Genomic DNA, 22,069 nt, shown 5'->3' with positions numbered 1-22,069 from the left:
CGGCACCCTCTCGCACACACAGCTCCGCTGTGCCCCCCGAGTATCTTCCTAAGGTGCCGTCAAACAGGCCCTTATGCCTAGAAATAATGTCATTAACTGTACTTTTACTGTCTAGATCCCTTTCCGCTAGGAAATGAGTTGATAATTTAGGTCTGGGTACTTCAATAGGAATTTTTAATTCCGCTAGCCACTGTCGTCCCAATAAATTGGTAGTTCCTTTATCTATGACATACAAATCTAGTCTCTTAATCACGTTATTGTAACTGACTAAAGTTTCTATAAACCCTAGGGGCCGGGTAGCTGACCCATCATAAAACTTTAATTGTAAACAGCAAGGTTTTAATTCTAAATCGTTATACAATTGATTATAAACATTCTTACTTATGCAAGATAAAGCCGACCCGGTGTCGACTTCCATATTTAACAAACGATTCTGGACCATAATATCAATACACACCGGTTTATAATTGCTTAGCGATAACTGATGCATAGATTCGCTAATATCTTCTTCTGTCTCGTTGTCGTCCATGTCGTCCCGCTCGCTCAACATGTACATACGAGCTCGATCCTGGTTTCCGCGCCTCGTACCGCGCCACCCGCGCCCCGCGCCTCGCCCTCTGCCGCCCGCACCGCGGCTGATCACGCGACCTCCGCGTGATGATGATTTCGGGTCGCTATCAGGGCTACCTCCAAATTCCGCTAATCCCGATCCATTGATTACTTTCCATTTTCCTGGTATTTTTTTTGGACACATCCTCCTTAAGTGGCCGATCTCTTTGCACCAACTGCAGACGAAATCTTTGTATATACAATCAGCTGATTGGTGTCTGTAGTCTCCGCATTTAACGCACTCACCGAGCCCGAACTTATTAACTCCTACTGATGATTCGGTACCATTTCGCTCCACAGCACTTGCGTCCCGCTCTGCAGCTTCTAGTGACAATGACAAGTTTACGGCCCGATTGTAAGTTAAATTGTCTTCGGCGAATAATCGTTGTCTGATTATTTCACTCTTTAAACCACATACAAGTTGATCCCGCAGATTTTCATCCAAGTTTGAACTAAACTCACAATATTTAGATAGTTTTTTCAACTCTGTGACGTAGTCTGCTATAGTTTCGTTGTGAAGTTGCCGTCGTTGTCGAAACTTATACCTCTCAGTAGTAGGGAATTGGGTTCTCTGGCTCACGGTCGTTCAACATAATCGGAGTTTTAGTTTTCAGTCTAAGTGAATCGTTCAACTATAGAGCGCTCTCGAGAGGCGCTTTACAGCGCCTCTTAAGCGCGCAACGAGTTGACTGATTCACCTAGACTGAAAACTAAAACTTCGATTATGTTGAACGACCGCGATCCAGAGAACCCAATTCCCTATTATCACACTCACAAACCCTAGTACCTTAGTAGTTCTAAGCTTTCAATGAACGTAATAGTAAAACTTTTAAGACAACTAAGTGAACCTATGAGCTGATCTATGCATACTATGAGTAATTATATAGTTTGAAAACTAAAACTTCTGCTATAATTAATGATAAATTAATATTAATTATTCAGAATTTAGAGATGTCACCGTTTCACCTTGACTGAAAACTAAAACTTTGATTATGTTGAACGATCAAACTAGATCAATGGAGAGTTTAGTGCATAGCTTCACGTTTGTCTTCACAAAAATCTTATCCTTTGATAAGAATTTATATTTCGTATCCTTTAACAATGTAATGGAAGCTGCTGAATCTTAGTTATGGAAACTACATTAGATAATAGGATAGTTATTAGCTTTCAGAAAGAGTTAATAGTAAAACTCTTAAAACAATAAATTGAAATATACCAGTGTGGTAGTTTCATGAGGTGCAGAAGATGAGTATACCTAGGTAGGTTTTAATATAGGTAAAAATCTCTGATATCATTAGTAGGTAGTTATGTAGGAAAAGGAAAGAAAGAAATTAGTTTAAAAAAATTTATTCTCTTCACACCATTTGTGTAAACAAAACACATTTTTTAATGCACATACATTAGTGTGATACATACAATTAAACACATCGTTTGATTCTTTATACTTATCATATAAATTAAGTAAACTAGGACAAGACTTATCTTCTAAATTATAAACATTGCTGTTTCCTGTTATATCTTTTATCCAAATCACTTTTTCTAGTCCCTTAGTATAAACTTCTTTGTTTGACAACAGTTCCATGATATGATCTTCATGATGAGGGTACGGCATGAAACCCTCTTTCCAGTAAACAGCTCTGTTTCTCTCAATCCAACTAACTTGTCTCCTCTCTGTTTTGGTTAAGTTGTAGTAATATGGAAACGGGGGTTTTATAAGAACAACATGTACTTGACTTTTGTTTAAGATGGCAATTTCCTTCAGGATAAACTTATTATCATCTGTTTTAAAACCTTGCACATCTACTATAATCTTCATGATAATTTTCGAACAATTTTACTCAGAGGCTTGTATTCAATCAGACGATCGTTAATAATTAAACAGTATGCTGTAGTATCAGCCGGCAAATAGTCTGAGCATTCAAATTCTATTCGCACATCTACAGGCCCAGTTTTCAAACTATCGTTTTGTCTTGATCAATCAATTACGAACAAGGGAGCTTTGCTTTTAAAATTATCTAGGTTGAGTAATGGGTCCGATGGAATGTTGTAATACGAATGACGGAATTTAGTGTACATCTCGTATAATATACTATATTTATTTTCATCAAACTTCAAATTCATAGATTCGTAGGAGTAATATTGTGAATTCAAAAATAACGTAACGTTTGTTAACTTACAATGATCAAATTCTGAACAGTCCAATGTCCTACTATTCTTTCTGTTTATTTGTAAGCCTAAAATAACGTAACGAGGTTTTTCTATTTGTGAAGTAGTCTTTACTGACCATGAATGTTTTACTGCTTTAGGCAATACAGGGTATTCATATAAATCCCAGTTTCTAAACGCAATTTGGATAGGTTTATCCTTTTCAAGAAGTTTAAGCAATGATAGTTTCTCATAATCCGAAACTTTAATATGTGGAACTCGCCATTGTACTTTTTGTATATTTATTTTAATATGATTTACATCATCTGGCAAAATAACGCTATTCAATACGCTATGACCTCTGTTTAAAATAAGTTCATGCTTGCAGTTCATTACAATTTTCTTATAATCTTCTGCGAATCCTAATATTTTATCAAGGGGTATAACCGCACTAAAACAATTATTAATCTTTGAAGTTCCATTTAGACCCCATCCCCATATAGCTGCAACTTTGCTTTCTCCTTCATTCATTGATATATACGATTTTATACAAGTGGTTATGCCCGCATTTTTGATGCGGTCTATTTCAATACCATTTATTTCATATCGTATATCTTGGAATAGAAATAAAACTGGGTTATTAGTGAGTTTTATAGCTTTTTTCATATGTTTACCATCTTTATCATAAAGTTGTATATCTCCTTCAATATAGATAGCACTCGCTGATGGTAATATGTATATATCTTGCTGATGAATTGGAATTCTTATTTCATCATTTTCATTAAAACTATTATTGTAAGGATTATAAGTATGAATTTCATAACTTTCAATTGAGTTATCGTGTTGAGGAAAATCACTTATTCCTAGAATACTCATGTTTTGAATCCTAGAGCTTGAAGAAACTTTTTATTTACTTTCGTTATTTTTTTAACAGGCTTAACACGTGTGGACACTTTAACACTATGACAAGTATTGACGCGCTTGATGTTCGGATTCTGAGCTTTATAAAATACTATCATGTTGCTTTACGTAAATGAAGACGCAATTGAATACGCTCTCCTCTGAAATCAATGTAATTTCCGTGTTCGTCTAGAATCTTTACACTAAGAGATGATATAAAGTATTTGTTAACAGGTAGATATATAATATTTTTCGGTATTTCTATATATCGGTGACCAGGTGATACGTCCGGCACAAATTCATGTATAATATGTGAAGGCGAGCCGTTATTATACGATCCTTGCACTAGATCACATTCAATCCTTATCACAGACAGAGGGAGAATGTTAACTGGACTTACAGATTCATACCATTTATTTGCTTCTAACTTTACATTCTGAAAGCCTAGTAACTGCCCAATGCTATTATTTGCACTGAAGTCCACTCTTTGAGAACAATAAAAATAACACTTTAAGGTATTGTTATTGGGTTTAATCTTGATTACACAATCAGTGATACTTGTTTCAAGATATTCAGCAATATCGTAAAGGTCGTACGTTCCAACAGGTAACTGTAACTGTTTATTATCATCACCATAAGTAAATATGTTGTTGAGAGCAGTTACATTTGGGATGGAATTTAAAGCGGAAAAGTATAATAATCCACACTCACATTTTTCCCATAAAGTCAAAGGTGGTTGGAACTGTGATTCTAAACAGGACTTGTGTCCGGTAATGGTTAAAGTGATAGACATTATTTAATACTAATTCATTTGAAAGCTTTCCTAACTATTTATTAAGTATTTCAGACCAAAAGTTTCTGAGAAATTGGAGACATAAATGCCCGCAGTTAAAAGGATGATTTTGTTGTATATTTTCAATATTGTATTTTATATTACTTGTACCAACATAAGAAATGAATTCTTTCGGTGGCTTCAAATTACCATAGCTATCGAAATATATTATATTTTTATGGTATTTTGCATAGGCTACCCAGTGAGAACCTGATTTTTTTGAGCTGTCTAGATTAATAATACCACATTCTTTTGAAAGTGGGTACTTCGGCAATTCATCACGCATATAAACACCTCGAAAGAATGGAATATCTTTACAATTGTTAATAATATCGATATTGCTCAAAGCTCGATTGGGTAGCCGATAACTTAGTTTTTTTTTTACTATCATTAATGAAAATTCCTAATCCCTTTTGATGAGGTCTGACTTCTAAACCTTTCCCTATATACAATGTTTCCATCTTTTCGTTGTGTCGTTTTAGTTCAGCTAAACGTTTTTTAGCAGCTTTAAATGCATTAATAGCTTTAGTGATTGCTGCTGCTCCACCTGCCAAGCTTCCAGCAGCAGACAATCCAGCAAATATAGGTATAAGGGGAAGAACTCCACCAGTTTTTGATACAGGAATCATACGAGGTAGTTTTATAGTAGAATCTTTCATGGACTCCTTAGCTGCTGCTATTGCTAGTTCAATAGCCATTTTTTTACACTTAGGCTTTAGTTTTTGTAAATGTTTTTTTGTATGAGAGACAATTTTTTTTAAATGTTTCTTCACACTACCACCACTTTTCACAATCTCTTTTTTCTTTTTTCTCAAACCATATCCGGTAACAATTTTAGCCAACATAGCTTTATTCACTAAATGAGCTGCAAACTTTTCTCCTAGACCAGCATTTAAATCTTGTGTACGTTTTCTTGCCATTTTCATCAATTTCATATCAGCTATGTGACGATCGCTTAATGAAGATGATTTGTAATAAGCTATATCGTGCTCTTTACAGTACTCGTCCAATAAATTAATACCCCTTTCTCTTCGAGGTAGTTTTGTTACTAGTTTAGTTCCAGGACCACAATAGTTATATCCAGGTAAGTGAAGTTCAAAGGGTAAATGATTTATAAACCAATTAAGGAGACTGCTGTCTACCATAACTTGCTAAGAACTAATTGGATTGTAGAATGTATCTGTTTTAATATACTATTGAACTATATTCGATTTATTAATCCAGCTATTTTCATTTGAAGGTAAACCTAACCATTTCACAAGTACCTTATTTCCTTTTATTTTTAATACTTTTTCTATTAAGTATATGTTAGGATGCTTTGTTTTTAACAATTCTTGCTCATAAAATGCGCCTAAAATAGCTCTTTTTCCTGCATCTTCAATTATGTATGTTGGTGGAGATGTTTTTTGTACTTTGATAATCTTGAATATTTCTGCTGACCTTTGCTGAGGTGTATAACCTTTTTCAAATAATCTCTTATGTTTGCTTATTCGCACATAATCCCCGACACTAAACTTGAGTCTCTTCACTATTCTGTTCGATAGTTTGATATACCTATCGCGCAATATCTGAACATTATTTTTATTTACATTTACAGGCTTTAGCCCTATAGTTCTATGATAAGCATGATTATATTCATGAATCGCGTCATTTAAAGTGCCGTCAATCCATTTGTAATTACCTTTTAGACTAAATAATTTATACATTTTCGTTTTCAATGTTCTAATAAATCTTTCTGCTATAGAAGCCTTTTTAACAGAATACGTGGAATAATGTCTGATATTAAGTTTCTTTAAAATTTTCTTTAGGTCACTATTATAAAACTCTGTTCCGAAGTCAGTTTGCAAATTTTTTGGTACACGTCCATTACCGAATAAATCAGTAAAAGCTTCACATATATCATGTTTTGTTTTTCGTTTTAATGGATAGGCCCATGCATATTTTGAGAAAGTATCAATAACTACTAAAATATATTTATAACCATTGTTTTCTTCAGAGACAGCTTGCATATCGATTAGATCAGCTTGCCACAAGTCATCAATATCTTTCATAATAACTCTTCGTCGTGGAAAATTGACCCTCACATTTTTGTGTATTTCATTAATCACATCGGCTTTACTCATTTTTTGGATTTATTCGAATTTTTTTCAATATTATTTATTTTTATAGTCAATTCACTCAACTTATGATTAGTTGACTGAATGACTTGCAGACATTTATCTATGGATTTATATAATAAATCTTTTTCTATAGTATTTTTGATATCTATCTTTTCAAAGATATCTTCAATAGATTTATCAACATACTCCTTGTTTACGCTATCTGTAGCTTGAACTGGTAATTTTAAATTTCGTATAATTTTATCTTGTGCATCTAAAATAATATCACTCACACGTTTTAGAGAACAATCAACTATCATTAAATCATTTTTAATTCTTTTGTTTTTATATGCATGATGACCGAATTTGTCAACGTTCATATTGAAAGTTTGTGAGACACTATATAAAAATAAAATATGTTCCTGCTTTTATTTATTCTTTAATAATACCGCATTCTTTTAATTCTTCAATAATAGATAAAATTTCGTTATTATGATTAGTATTTCCAGCTTCTTTTGCAATCAATAATTTTAATCTTTCAATCAACTCATTAGGATCATCCCAGTATACCAAATCAGTATTAGATCTATACGTTTTAAAGTTTGACAAATTTCCACCATGCTTTTCTGAATTAGTATTACTGAATAACGGTTTGATTATTTCACGGTATTTAGCGCTTTTATCACCTTTGATCTGTCCGTTAGGATGGTAATCTCTTCTATGTGCGTTGGTAATGGAAAGCATATTTTTATATTTAATTTTATCATTTTCAGAAACCAAACTTAAATCAGGTTTCTTAGATAAAATCAATTCTCGTAGTCCAGGTGTTAATTCATATCGTTCATTATCAATAGTTATGAAATATTTAGTATCACAACCCGGGACATTATCCATTTTAGAAATCACTACTTTTGAATTACCCATAAATACATTTCTATGAAGACTTCGTATTCCACATGGAATATTAATGTTTTCATAAATATCGAACAGATCATCTTTCACTAATGACCTTAGTAAAATATCTCGATCCTCATCCTCATCATCGTTCAAGTTAGAGCTTTTATATGAAATGTTTGTTTTTTCACTTTCATCGTCATTACCTTCTTCATCATTAATAACTGTATTACTATAGTTTAAATCTTTGAAATATTCGCTTGGTGTACTATTCTTATGTTGAAATAGTTTATTATCATTATTACAACTATTTTCAACCAAGGTTTTAATAGGAACGGTTACAGGGTTCAGTAACTTTTTCATAGTTAAGTCAGTTTGATCCTCTTCATTTTTCATTCGTTTTATTTTAGCCTTAATAGATTTAACCGATTTAATTAATTGGTGTGTAATATTTTCTTCCATAATCACAACACATCCATCAATTGTAATAGAAATAAAGATACTAATATTTTTACCATGTCAACCGATTTTTATTAGTGAATGATTTCCTTCATGTTAAAATTATAGCTCAGTACGTTTTACAAAATTATGAATACATCGAACTTTTTTCTATATCTCCCCTCTGCAATAGGCCTGTCTTTATCAATTACTAGAAAATTGTGTTGATCTTTCCAAATTGCTGAGCATATATTTTTAAAAGAATGCCAAGTCATGTCAGTGTTAACATGCTCATTGTAAATATGTTTCAGATTAGTATCGTCTTGTTTAAAGATTATTAAAAAGTTAGCGTTATCACGTACCAATTGTTTTGGTATTTTAGAGTATGTTTGTGACAAGTAAAAGCAATCAATATTGTGGTGTCTACCCATCGTAAAATAATTGCGAATTATTGATTGTTGATTACATACAACGTCATCAAATATAATGATGGAATTCGGGAGAGCATCTTTAGGAAGAAGAACTTCATCATGCTCATTGAATCTAAAAAACTTTACCTTATCTACTCTTTTTAACACATTTTGTAAAAAGCAGTATTTAGGTTGAAAAGCTGTTTTAGAATATAAATAAACGTGACGAAACTTCAAACCATTTTCGTGTAATAATAAACTTATCATAACGTTTGTTTTCCCACAATTTGAAGGACCACAAGTTATACACCTTATTGTATTAGGCAAAAGCTTACTATGCCTCACACCCAGCTGTTTAGTATCAACATTCAAATTATTAACGTCCAACGAAAGAGTTTGTTTAACGAGCTTCATTATGGATGTGAGGGCTGGAAGTATGTGTAGCTTCCTTAAATATGATTCGAAATGTAATCTACCTAGTTAATCATTTGTTTGTTCTTTGTTTGGGTGTAGGAACAATTAAAAGTCTTAAATCAATATATCATAGGCAATTATATTTTCATTTAATAATATTATCTATTAACAAATTATAAAACATACAATATTTGAATTATTTTACACTTATTAGTACTAACATACTATATAACATACTATGTATAGACATAGATAGACATACCATTTAGCAAAATACAATTAATATCAGCTTATACACACGGTATAATTTATGAAATGTAAGTACAATATAAAATTTGCGATCAAAATAAAGTATCACAATGCCCCCACGGTAAAGTTTCTATTTGATTTGACATAACTTGTCGTTTATCGTCCTGTCTATTTAAAACCAGTTTGTTAATTCTCTGTGAATATATAACATGTTTTAAAGATCTTATTAAATTCATTTTACATCTTATATTTATATTTTTATGTAATGTGTTTTCATAGTGACTCGATTTCAGTTTCTTAGTTACAGACTTCGATACACCTTTTGCTTTTTTAATCAAGGTTTTCATACTCTCGATACAATAGAGTTTTGCCCGCAAACCAATAAACTGTTTAATAATATCACCACCCATTTCATCTTTAAAAAGACCTGGTATTTTTGCATTCAAGCCAGGCATACTATAAACATTGTTCTTTTCATAATTACTGGTATCGTAATAAGCAATATTTTTTTTAATTTCTGTATAGAAGTCATTACAATTTACCAAATAAAGTAAACTGTCGGTGTCAGTATAACATAATTTTACTTTATCGTTATACTTCTGTTTAATAAAATTATAGTGAAAATTATACATATGTTGTTTTGCATATTCAAGAACTGAAAACCCTATGTATATTGGTCTATCTAAAATAATCTTTTCTAATTTTAATTGAATTGCAACAAAATTTTCTGAAAATACGGATACACTTTTTAAGTTGGGTTTTGATATTAGTTTTTCTGCCCCAATTTCTTTATTGGTTTTATTATTCATGTTTCTCCATTTTGTAACCAACCTAACGTCAACCTGTTTTCTTCTGTTTTCAATAGTCTTTCCAAAAATAGCGTTATTCAAAAGTTTAAAAAAGTCTTTTTCAAATGTGGAAGATGACTTTTGACGCAAATTTGTATTTAAATCTATGTATTTAGCTAAAAAATTATGCTGTCGAAAACGTATCACTCGATGAACTTTTTTCAATACTAAACCATTTCGCATGCATTCTTTTAAGTATACATAATGGATAACGTAATAAAACTTGTCATATAAATTTGCTATGAGTTTTCTGGTTTTGCCACCGGGTGGAATATGTTTTTCCGGTGCAAATGGTAAATCACTATGAATTGAATGTAAATTATCAGGATAAACCAGATCCACTTCTAAAATGTATCCATATTCAGCATCATCAGGTATGGTCAATATATTTAAACTTTTAATTTCATCATCAGATAAAAATTTAAAGTCAGACATAGGCATTTTCTGCATCATAGCATAACCGTACAGATTATTACAATCTAAGTAAATAAGATAGCTAGATGGTGCTGATTCATCATAGTTGGGCATGTATTTATTATTTGCCTTAGCATGTCGAAGCGAGCACTGAGCTAACCCACCACGTATTCCGTTTTCTATCATTTCGTACATATCTTTATCATCTATCAAGTCTAATTTAACTCGTGTATATAAAAGCATGGCATCCCAACTTAAGCCTGGAGAAGTAACATAATAAGCTGGGTCAAGTTTATAATACATGAGACTACTATTTCTAAACTTTTCAAAAATATCACATAAAAGCAACACATCACATTTCAAATATAAGTCTGTATAATCTCCGAGTGATTTAACGTTAAAGACTTTCCAAATTGCATGTGCTCGAGAATAATCCTCTTCACTAATGTGTTCTCCAGTTAGACTATTGTAAAAGTGTTCTATTCTTGGTAAGCTTTTTTCTTCAAATCGTTCACATGAATCCATGTAATCATAGGGATATACACCTTTTTGACGAAGTAAATAGAATTGTTCCTTAGAATTAAATATTTTGTTTAAGTGTTTCAAATCTGTGTCTGCTAAAGTTTTACTTAAAATATCTAAACTAGAACTAAGAAACTGAAACGAGTCTAAAAACTTTATTTGAATTGCTGAAGGAAAATTTCGGTTTTTCAAATATTTTGTGAATGATATATATTTTTCTTTAGTCTTCGGAATAACTTTGATATCACCTTCATATTTCGATAATTCTTTAACAAATAAATGAGCATCATAGTTTGCTAAATTGTGGAAAATTACTGGCACAAAAGGGCATACTCTATATAATAAGTTGCATTTAGTATGAGCAGCACCTCTGTATTCACCAGTTATATGATCATGATCAGCGACTTTATCAGTAATTATAAGTGGTAGCTTACAAATATGACAAATACTAGCATTATGATATTCATCTTTTTGTGATTGAGTCAACGGTAACATGGGTTCCTTCTTTCTTAGTATTTTTTCTATGCATATTACATCCTTGATTAGACGTTTAATAAATACTTTAACACAATCTGATCCCCTATACAGCACAAGTTTATTAAGATTTTCGTCATGCGAACAACAAATGTAATATGCAAAACATGAAGGTTGATGTAATTTATAAGTTTCAGTATAACAACTGTTTTTTTCATGATTGTTTAATAGTAAACTTTCAAAATCTGCATAAATAACAAAATTAATTTTTTGTTGCCTTTCATAATTTTTGAATTCTAATTTACTATTTTTACTTGGTAAAACTGTTAAAACTTTTGAACAAGTGTGTGATTTATATTTTTCTTGTGTTACATAAAACTGAAGACAACTTTCACATAAGTATGTTTTACCATGATGTTTACTTAATTGTCGACGAGTAAGTTTAGCCAAGTCTTTTGTTAAACAATAATGACCTCTTGATTTCTGCTCAAAATACAAAAGGTTGATATGATTTTCTTTTCTCTGCTTTGTCATATATAATGGGCCTGTGATACGATTATTTTTATCTAATCCATAAATGCTAACACTAATAGAAGGATTATTTTTTTCGAATAATCTAATATCTGTGTATGATGGTGGGAAGTTCATTCCTTTAATGTTTAAAACTGACGAGTAAAACGGATATGAACTTGTTCTGTTAACGTTTTTTGTACATGGAAATAAAGCAGCCACTATACTCCAAGCAAAACAATGATTGTCATAATTTTTCACATTTAGACAACTTTTAGTACTACTTATTTCTTTAGGTAGTTCTAAATAGCTACCCCCCCTTAGAGGGGAGTATTTATTAATGTTTATTTCTAAATGACTCACAGAGTTAAAACACCAGCCTGATTCACAGTGTTGAAATTCGCTTAGTTTATTAATTAACTTATTCTGCGTTTTTGAATACAGTTCAGATAAATCAGTGTTTTTAAATATAGTCTCATACTTGGCATTAAATGATAAATAAATTTGAATTTCATTTGAGCCAGGTAATTCGAAATAAGCAAACAATTCAAAATTAAGTTTTATGGAACCATGTTTAACTAAATTCATGACTATTAGTTTTTTCACATCGTCTGTGATTTTGTCTAAAAATTCCTCAGGAGTTGAAGAATCATTACCATCAGAGTTAACTCTATAAGTAACTATTCTCTCTCTAAAAGCTGTGGCTATAATATTAATGTTATTAAAACTTGTTTTCAATAAGCAATTCTTTTTATGTAAATTAGTTCTTAAATGAAATCTGAAAGAACTTTCTAATATTTTAATATTACAATCAGTACAAAACTTTACTTTATTTGTATTTATATTTTCATTCAAGGCTTTGGAGCGGTATTTGTCTGAAAGAATAGAAATATAAACGTTAATAATTATATTTTAATAAGCATGAATGATACCATAATACAATTCTAAAACTAATCTAAGGTAAGGTTATTTAAATAAATCAGGCAAATAATAAATGTATTATTTATTTAGTCATTATAATATTACTTATATTCATTATTCATGATTATAAGAGACTAATAAAACTGATTAGGTATATTCGTTAACATTATAGAAGGGTAATAAAACTGATTATATTCATTAACATTATATGAGGCTAATGCCTGTTTTCATCATAAATCCCTATTTTTTAAGTGACCCTATGAAAACAAAATTCATAAGTGTCACTTAAAAATTAGATATTGATGGTGAAAACGGGCATTAGCCTCATATAATGTTAATGAATATAATCAGTTTTATTCCCCTTCTATAATGTTAACGAATATACCTAATCAGTTTTATTAGTCTCTTATAATCATGAATAATGAATATAAGTAATATTATAATGACTAAATAAATAATCATTTTCAAGAATTCAGCATTACATTTTTACTGATTCGGTGAACTAACATAGGTGATCGGACAATCTTTAAAGTTCTTCTTAACTTCTTTTAAAAACTTAACTAAATAGCGGTATGCTGGATTGTCGTCATCTATTTTAGTTTTCACCATTACTACAGCATGGCGCCACCTGTTCATAGGTAAAATATTTTCGATTTCACTACACATGTAGAGCTTAAGATCTGCAAAACGTAAGCCTCTAATATCTGCATTGTATTGTTTGGAAATACCGTTAGATCCACAACGACATAAATATGATATAAGCTCATCTCTTTTACCGGATTTTTAATCTTCAACCACATCCGAATATTATATTCATTATTCATGATTATAAGAAACTAATAAAACTAATTATATTTATTAACATTATAGGAGGCTAATAAAACTGATTATATTCATTAACATTATAGGAGGCTAAGAAAACTAATCATTTTCAAGAATTCAGCATTAAATTTTTACTGATTCGGTGAACTAACGTAAGTGATCGGACAATCTTTAAAGTTTTTCTTAACTTCTTTTAAAAACTTAACTAAATAGCGGTATGCTGGATTGTCGTCATCTATTTTAGTTTTCACCGTTACTACAGCATGGCGCCACCTGTTCATAGGTGAAATATTTTCGATTTCACTACACATGTAGAGCTTAAGATCTGCAAAACGCAAGCCTCTAATATCTGCATTGTATTGTTTGGAAATACCGTTAGATCCACGACGACATAAATATGATATAAGCTCATCTCTTTTACCGGATTTTTTATCTTCATCCACATCCGAATCGGTGCCCATAATGTCTTTCGCAGTGACCTTGGTGGACGACGGCCCAGCAAGTGGTTGTGCAACACTGGCATTATTCTTCACCTTATGCTTCTGACTTTTCTTTGTTTTTTCTTCACGCTTAGCTCTATAATAAAAAAAGTTTTAGGTTAGAGTCTAGTTTTAATTATACAATAAGTATACATACATTCACCTAATTCAACATATGAGACAAATAATATTAGCCTGTAGAATAGTTATTTTTATTACGAAATTTAGTAAGCTGTAGGTATAAAAATGTTTAGTGGCTAGTTTTATTTATTTAATAAAGTAAAACACAAGATGAACCTACGTATTATAACTAAATCAGTATCTCCGATGATTTAATTAAATGTGTGGAAGAGCTTTAACTTAAGTAACTAGTTAATTATTGACACCTATATAAAAATAAAACCTAATCTTTATGATAATTAATTTAACTTTATGATAAATCATGTAATGATTAAAAATATAAAGTATTTTATGGTACCTTTTATTAGTCGAATGCGAATGCGAGTGAGCGGACTTCCTTTTCCTCTCAGGCACTGCAGGCTCCGGCACTGGCTCAGGGGCGCGCTCAGGGGACGACTCCCGGCTGCTAGACGAGCTGCTATCGCTCGAGGAGCTGCTGTCACTTATACGCACTTCTTGTTTGCTCGACCTGGAAAACATTGTTTTAAAATTTATTTATTAAGTTAACTAGTATCACAGTAAAATGCTGCTATAAACAATCCATTCACATATTTAAAAAACATATCGTTGAATACTTACATGATTAATCCACTTGCACTTTTAAAACTCTTATATTTAAAAACTGAAGTTAGTTGAAAACTCGCTCACTTGATCTCACACACAAAATAATATGCACAAATGATTGGGGGGCAACGGGTCAAGATCTATATAGTTTCAGGATGTGCATTAGTGGAGGTTTGTTGTAAGACGTAGGAACCTTACTCGATATGGTATTCGTGAGAGAGTGTGCGCATCTTCGCAGCGCGTGGTGCATGTCAGCAAAATTTCCTTATTAGAAAGATAATCGATATCTTTACTATACTAGTATTATCATATGACTTTCCTCGTGTGTTTAATTTATTTTATAGAATATGGGATGATAAATTTGAAAGAAGTAGGTTACCACGTAGGTACCTTGCAACAGATTTACAAAGAGTAACAGTTTATATGTGAGTAATGTTGTAGAAACAATAAGAATATGTAAGTAATATACCACTTCGTCAATATTTTATTAGTCTCAAAATATTGTCAGGTATAGTCACACGTACTTGCAGGCACCTATCTGTACGAGTAGAGCTAAATCAAGATCAAAACAAAAATGTCGGTAAGTTCAATGCAAATCAAACTTTGTGAACTTAATTCTAATGAAAAGCATTTTTATGTGAACGTATTTGTTCTTAATTTCAGGATTCCGAGTCTCTGTTCAATTTCAATGTACCTAATCAAGTGCAAGAAAATTATGGGAAACAAGTTGCTGAAGGATCGGGTGCATCAAGAAAGCGAACAAAAGAAAACGAAACATATTCGTACATCAAAATTCCTGCCGTTGGGCGAAAAGTTATCAAATTAGAAATTTATGATGCAGACCAGTTTAAAAGCGAAGGACCAGTTTGTAAATGTAACGCTGAAATATGTGGACAGCATATCGTTCAAAACATTTTTAAGGATGAAATATACCAAGCTGCCCGTGAAATAATTGATAAAATGAGTGAGAAAATGTGTAATGCAAGTGATAAGTATTTTTAATATTATTTTGACATCTGTAAAAACTCCTACAATAAATATTTATTAGTTTTACTTTGCTGTTTTATTTATTTATTTGTAATTATGATAAAAGTTTGTAATATTTGGAAATAATATAATTCGAGTTCTGAATTGTAGTCTTAAATAGAAGAAGTTTTAGTTTTCAAACTACATACATAGTACCTAAGAATAGTTTTACTAACCTACCTAGGTATACTCATCTTCTGCACCTCATGAAACTACCACACTGGTGTCTTAAGAGTTTTACTATTAACTCTTTCTGAAAGCTAATAACTATCCTAATATCAGTTACTAATGTAGTTTTTTTTCAATATATTACTCATAGTATGCATAGATCAGCTCATAGGTTCACTTAGTTGTCTTAAAAGTTTTACTAAGTATTACGTTCACTGAAAGCTTAGAACTACTGAGATACTAGGGTATACACTAATCTAGTTTGTGAGTGTGATAATAGGGAATTGGGTTCTCTGGATCGCGGTCGTTCAACATAATCGAAGTTTTAGTTTTCAGTCTAGGTGAATCAGTCAACTCGTTGCGCGTAGAAGTACATTTCAATTCTTTCCACATAATTCGACCAATTTCCTGATTTTGTATCAAATTCACGCACTTGTCCGACCGACATTTTGATAATGAACACTGTAATAGTCAAATAATAACCGAATTGCAAATCGTTTTCCCCGTTCGCCACTGCTAAATAAAAGACGTGCGCTTGATACCGTGGTTCATTCTGACTGCCCGCACACACATACACAACAGGTTTAACTCAAAAAAACTAAATAACAGGTAGGTATTGCGTGTACATCAAAATGATCTTCATAGCAATGTCTTGTAGCCTAGGCAGAGTGTATCTGCCTCAGCTATACCTAATATTGTTAGAAGAAGTAAATAAATTAATATGTACTTATACATTTATATATTTTACTTGGAAGAAGATATGACTCTAACAACACTTATGAACACTTTATTTGAATAAATCGCCAAATATACCACCGCGAAGACCCCAATCGCGTTCCATTGAATCGTATGAGCGTATGGATTTTTTGCGATATTTTTCACAATTTCTATTTTTAAAAATTACTTATCGATAGCTTACTTTATTCTGATGAATAAATGTCATTACAAGTTTTTCTCTTAAACTGATAGTTTGGCTAGAAAAAAATATTTTCTATCCACGCAGTACGACGGCAGCGTTCGGATCGGATATAGTGACGTCATCGTTCCCGCGCCGGGCGGTCAGTGAACTTTTTTAGTAATTTGGCCATAACTTCGTCAATTTTTGTCGTAGAACAAAAATGTTTGGACTGTATGTGGGAGATTAATTTATTTTATTAAAAAAAATATATCTTAATTTCAATTTAAACAAGGAGTTTACAAACGACTTGTTATTCCAACGACAAAAAGCATTTCGTGTTCTCCCCACCTTGCCTTGCCGCTTGTTTGTGTCGTATTATAAAAGCGCCTGCAGCGCGCAGAGGCGGTCAGTTGTTGGCCGACTGCGGGCCCGGACGGAGTTCGTCAGGTAAACTAATTGTATTATGTAATGCAATACCTATTTACTGTTGTTATAATTATAATATTATAATGGCTTGATACGTAGAATATTTGGTTGAATAACAAAATGTTATTAAATATATAAATATCATTTTATATGATTTATAACTATAATAAATAATATAATTAAATACTTATATGTATTTAAATTTTAAATACAACGTTATTTTCAAACACTCTTGCTTTTTATTTTACTTTCTCCCATATCAGAAGTGGGATCTGAACAAAATTAGGGCATCTTGCTCACATATATTCTTGTTTACGAGTTTCAGAGACGCAGCACGATGACGAGTCAACAGCATCAGCCTGAATGATGCAGCCGAGACGCCTGAGTCACCTGACCCTGGACTTCAGCGCCACCGGCCTGCTTCCAGCACGCATGATGCTGGCCGGCCGAAGTGCTGGTTCAAGCACTAGCGATAAGGCGAGCAACCTAGCAGAGTACGTAACTCGCAAATGAAGGCAGTTGGCATGGAGGTGACTGAATCGCATTTGGTGGAAGCCGTAATACCAGGTATGTCAGACTTTCATATTTGATCGGACTTGTTGCGACTGACACCTAAAACCTTATACCTCAAGTATTATTATTGGTTTTTGGGCCTTCATTTGCGCCAGCTCAACCAGGTTTGATCTATTGTGGCAGCCCTTGTCTTTAGAGTTCACTGCTTAGTCTCGTTGAGTCTATCTACCTCAAGTAATACAAAGCCTGAATTCTTACGAACGTAAATAGCCAGTGTCTGATGCTGATCGTGATCATGTTATTCCTTTTAAGAAATGAAATCTGAATATAAATTGCAGCGTTGCAAAACATTGAGCTATTAACTAGAGAAACAAACCTCATTAAAATGTGTTAAAAATGTTGCTACTGAAACGCGATGACATAGCTTGGAACCACTAGAATACCTTTAGCCCACGGCTTTAAATTTAGTCTGCAACGGATCTTCATAAATTATAGTTTATTCTGGGTTATAAACAGTAAAACTGTAAATTTCCCCAGAATCCGTTCAGTAGTTTTTGCGTGAAAGAGAAAAAAATACTTACATGTTAACATCCAAACATCCATACTAACTTTCGCAATTATAATATTACAATGCAATAGAAACAATTAGGTTGAGTGGAACCACCTAACTTTGACCACCGGTGTTTTTGTATGGAGTTTCACAGATATTTTACTTTTGTCAAAGTTAATATCTTTTTATTTGGTGTAACCTCCCCTTAGACATGTAATGGCGCGATGAGGTTTCCTACCCATGACAAAGTTTACCCAACTTTTTAAGTCATAAAAAAAAAGTTTAAAAAGACGTTAAACGTCAAGTGAAATAATTTTATAAATTTCTTATTGAATGTGTATTAGAAGTTTATTCAAATAGTTAAGACATTTTCTTTGTGAATATTTTTAATTTTTCTTAGTCTTCTAGTCAATACATTTTTAAAAACGGTGAATTGTGGTGGTTATTTTCCTCATTTGATGCTTTAACGGCGATTCAGTTATTGCACCTAATATCTCTTTTTCGATTTCTACAACATTTAAAACTAGGTTCTTACCTAGTGGAAACACTGAAATTAATATTTAAAAAAAAAATCCTCATTTTATTGTGTTTTTACTATGATATAACCACAGAAACAATAGACGTACATGTGGAAAGTAATTTCAGATATTTTTGTGATCTTGAATCGCACTCTTTCACTGCGCATTTACCCATTTTTGCTATTTTTTCGTCCCGTGTCACTAGATCCGCGTCACGAAGAGCACTGAAATGACTTGAGCTACGATTAAGGCTGTGGCCTTAAGTTCAGTGGCAACACCTCGGCGCGGTAATTAGGGAAACGGGTGCTAATGCTGGCACCCATTAGTGATCAGCACTCCCGAGATTTTTATGCAAATATTAAGGTTCACTGACTAATAAATAAGAAAAAAAAATGCTAAATGAAGAATTTATTATTTAGTAACAACACAAAATAGTGATAACGAAATAACTGGAAATACCGCGAAAAATATCTTTTCTGTCATGGTGATGCGCTACGTCAAATTTCTCGCGAAATATAATGAAAATTCGCTTAGACTGGATGAGTTTAAAATTCGTTTTTATTTGTTACTAGCAGCCTCGAGTTTCGATTTTATTTTTTAGGGGTTTTCCGGAAATTATTCGAATTTTTCCACCGTAAAAACCATCCTTGGACTACAACGATAATTAAAAAAAAAAAAAAAAATAGTAAAATTGGTTCATGCGTTGTTGAGTTATGCGCTTACCAACACATTTTGCTATTCATTTTTATGATTTAAAATTGGTTGGTGTGTTGTTTCTTTTAGTCGATAGGTAAATTTAGTACCGTTTAAAGCAAAATCAGTTATGTTACAACAAGTAGTTGGAAATATGTTTTTAGTGGGGAACCATTGATTATTCCCGGTGTTTGTTCGAAAGCCTAGTCATTGGCACTACCAATCGTTGTACCTCTTCCCCTACTTATCTAGTGTAAAATAATGTTCATCAATGTTTCCAAAGATGTTTTTAACTGAGACATTTTCAAAGGGACTGATAATCATATTCCTAGTACTAGTTCCACCACCGCTCAATCTACAAATGGTCAATTGAATGCCGAGTCTCAAAAAAAAAAGAGGCATACACTTGACCACTTTACTTTTGTAGTTATTGTTATGACAAATTTGAAAATTGCTTTAAGCAACAAAATACGAGTAATAAACAAACTTCTGCAAAATCAGTAAACAATTTTGGTTCTCAATTATAACTACCAATGTCCAGCCTTGTTCATTGTACTGTATTATACTTCAATAGGGAATATGCAAGGTTTTTGTGATTGTCACATTTCTCTAACCTTGGCATAATGCCAAATGATCAAGTACTTTTATTTTTGATATTTTTAAAATACCTTAAACATTGCTACTAGAAAGCTCGGACGTCACTTGTCACAACATGCAACAGCCTGTAAAGTCTTAACGATTTTGAAACATCAAGTGGCAAAAATATATTTAAAAAAATATATATATCTAACAATTATATTTTTATCGTGGATTGGCGCCCTCCTGTCAATGTATTGCTGGGACGGTTTATTGTCGGACATCTGTACAAAGTTTAATTAGGCAGCATCACACACACAGGAACAGGAATTGTGAAACCTTTGCCACAATATGGTCTATTTGTTTTGTTGTGTTTAATACTGTATCACATGTTGATAGCCCAATAAATAAATAAATAAATATTGAACTTCATTTTATAATAGAAATTAGTGGTGTCAGGCACGCAAACAGCCAAGTCTAAGGTCTTATGAGGGTTCTGACTGCAATGATTGCTTCACGCTTATTTAAAACACCTCGGCAAGGGGCTGGAAAGATGTGGTTACAACAGTTCAAATGAGCAATAAATAGTTTATTCAATACATTCCAGCCACTTGACGGGTGCCATCGAACACCTCCTGCCACCTCTGCTCTTTTTATTTATTTTGGTTGCCTTGATTAAAATGTTTGTAGAGCAATAGCTTAAAAAAAAAATTTTTGATAAACGTGCATTGAAAAAAAATATATAACTTGAAAAAAATAATCGAACTGCCTAAGGCGGGAATTGAAATTAGTTTGAGTACTGAAAATTATATTTTTAAAGTTTCGTGATTTGAGCTCATCGTTTTGTATACTCCTTGAATCCTGGCCAGATGTCTGGATGTATACAGGGTAATGAGCACAAATGTAAATTTTTGGCCGTGCCCTTGTGGCGTTTTTTTACCGAGGCCACACATTAAAAAAGAGGCTGTGCCGTACATTCGGCGTTTTTACCGAGGCCCACACATTAAAAAAGAGGCTGTGCCGTATAATTCGGCGTTTTTTACCGAGGCCACACATTAAAAAAGAGGCTGTGCCGTACATTCGGCGTTTTTACCGAGGCCCACACATTAAAAAAGAGGCTGTGCCGTACATTCGGCGTTTTTACCGAGGCCCACATCAATGGCTGTGCCGTATAATTCGGTGTTTTTTACCGAGGCCGAACTTTAAGATACATACGATTTAAAAATAATGTGAATGATCACATTTTTGTCAATGATTGTATTATGTTGTTGATTTTCTTGATATATCAAAATGATTAAATAATTTATTTGCAAAGTGTTATTCGCGAGCCTGACTGTGTCGGCTGCTCGTCAGTATGGCCGTGTGGGAGATTAATTTATTTTATTAAAAAAAATATATCTTAATTTCAATTTAAACAAGGAGTTTACAAACGACTTGTTATTCCAACGACAAAAAGCATTTCGTGTTCTCCCCACCTTGCCTTGCCGCTTGTTTGTGTCGTATTATAAAAGCGCCTGCAGCGCGCAGAGGCGGTCAGGACACATTCGCTTCGCATCGCTCGCACGGTACGGACGTGCGCTCCGCCTCGCCCGCCCGCTCGCATGCGCTGCGCTCCGAGTTCCTCGAGCTTATCGCCCTCGCTCTGCGAGTCTTGTTTCTGTGGTGTTTTGTCACAATTACGTGGCTTGCCCGCGGCTGCGCTTGGGAAACCTAACGGTGATAACGAACAAGCGTAGTTAAACGCCTTTCTAAAGGCGGTTCGGTTCGATTGGGAGCGACCGACAGTGCCTTTTTCAAGGCGCTGAAATTTCCTGCCGCCGCCGGTATATTAGGCTGTGAACCTTGGCCTCCTGGAAGGCACGTTTGAGAGGGTGAGGCGTTCCTCCTCGCCCTTGAGACACTCGGTTTCACAGTCTTTTCACTGCCGGGCGTGACCCCCCCTACCCCTCCCTACTTTCCATCCCTGAAGGAGCGTAT

At 33.0% G+C, this 22,069-nt stretch overlaps 1 long non-coding RNA gene across 1 annotated transcript; it reads right to left on the bottom strand.

Moving 5' to 3' along the window:
- Window positions 1-12,267: 12,267 nt before the first annotated feature.
- LOC135087415 (uncharacterized) lies at window positions 12,268-14,550 on the bottom strand. Its single transcript, XR_010260803.1, has 3 exons — window positions 14,459-14,550; window positions 13,923-14,077; window positions 12,268-12,633 (listed from the first exon to the last, which is right to left on the bottom strand). It is a non-coding gene; the product is annotated as an uncharacterized LOC135087415 (long non-coding RNA).
- Between the last annotated feature and the right edge of the window lie 7,519 nt (window positions 14,551-22,069).

Source organism: Ostrinia nubilalis, assembly GCF_963855985.1.
Source record: "Ostrinia nubilalis chromosome W unlocalized genomic scaffold, ilOstNubi1.1 SUPER_W_unloc_6, whole genome shotgun sequence".
NCBI classification, from domain to species: domain Eukaryota; kingdom Metazoa; phylum Arthropoda; class Insecta; order Lepidoptera; family Crambidae; genus Ostrinia; species Ostrinia nubilalis.
The sequence above is the reverse complement of the archived record's forward strand: the minus strand, read 5'-3'. Positions and strand labels throughout refer to the sequence as shown.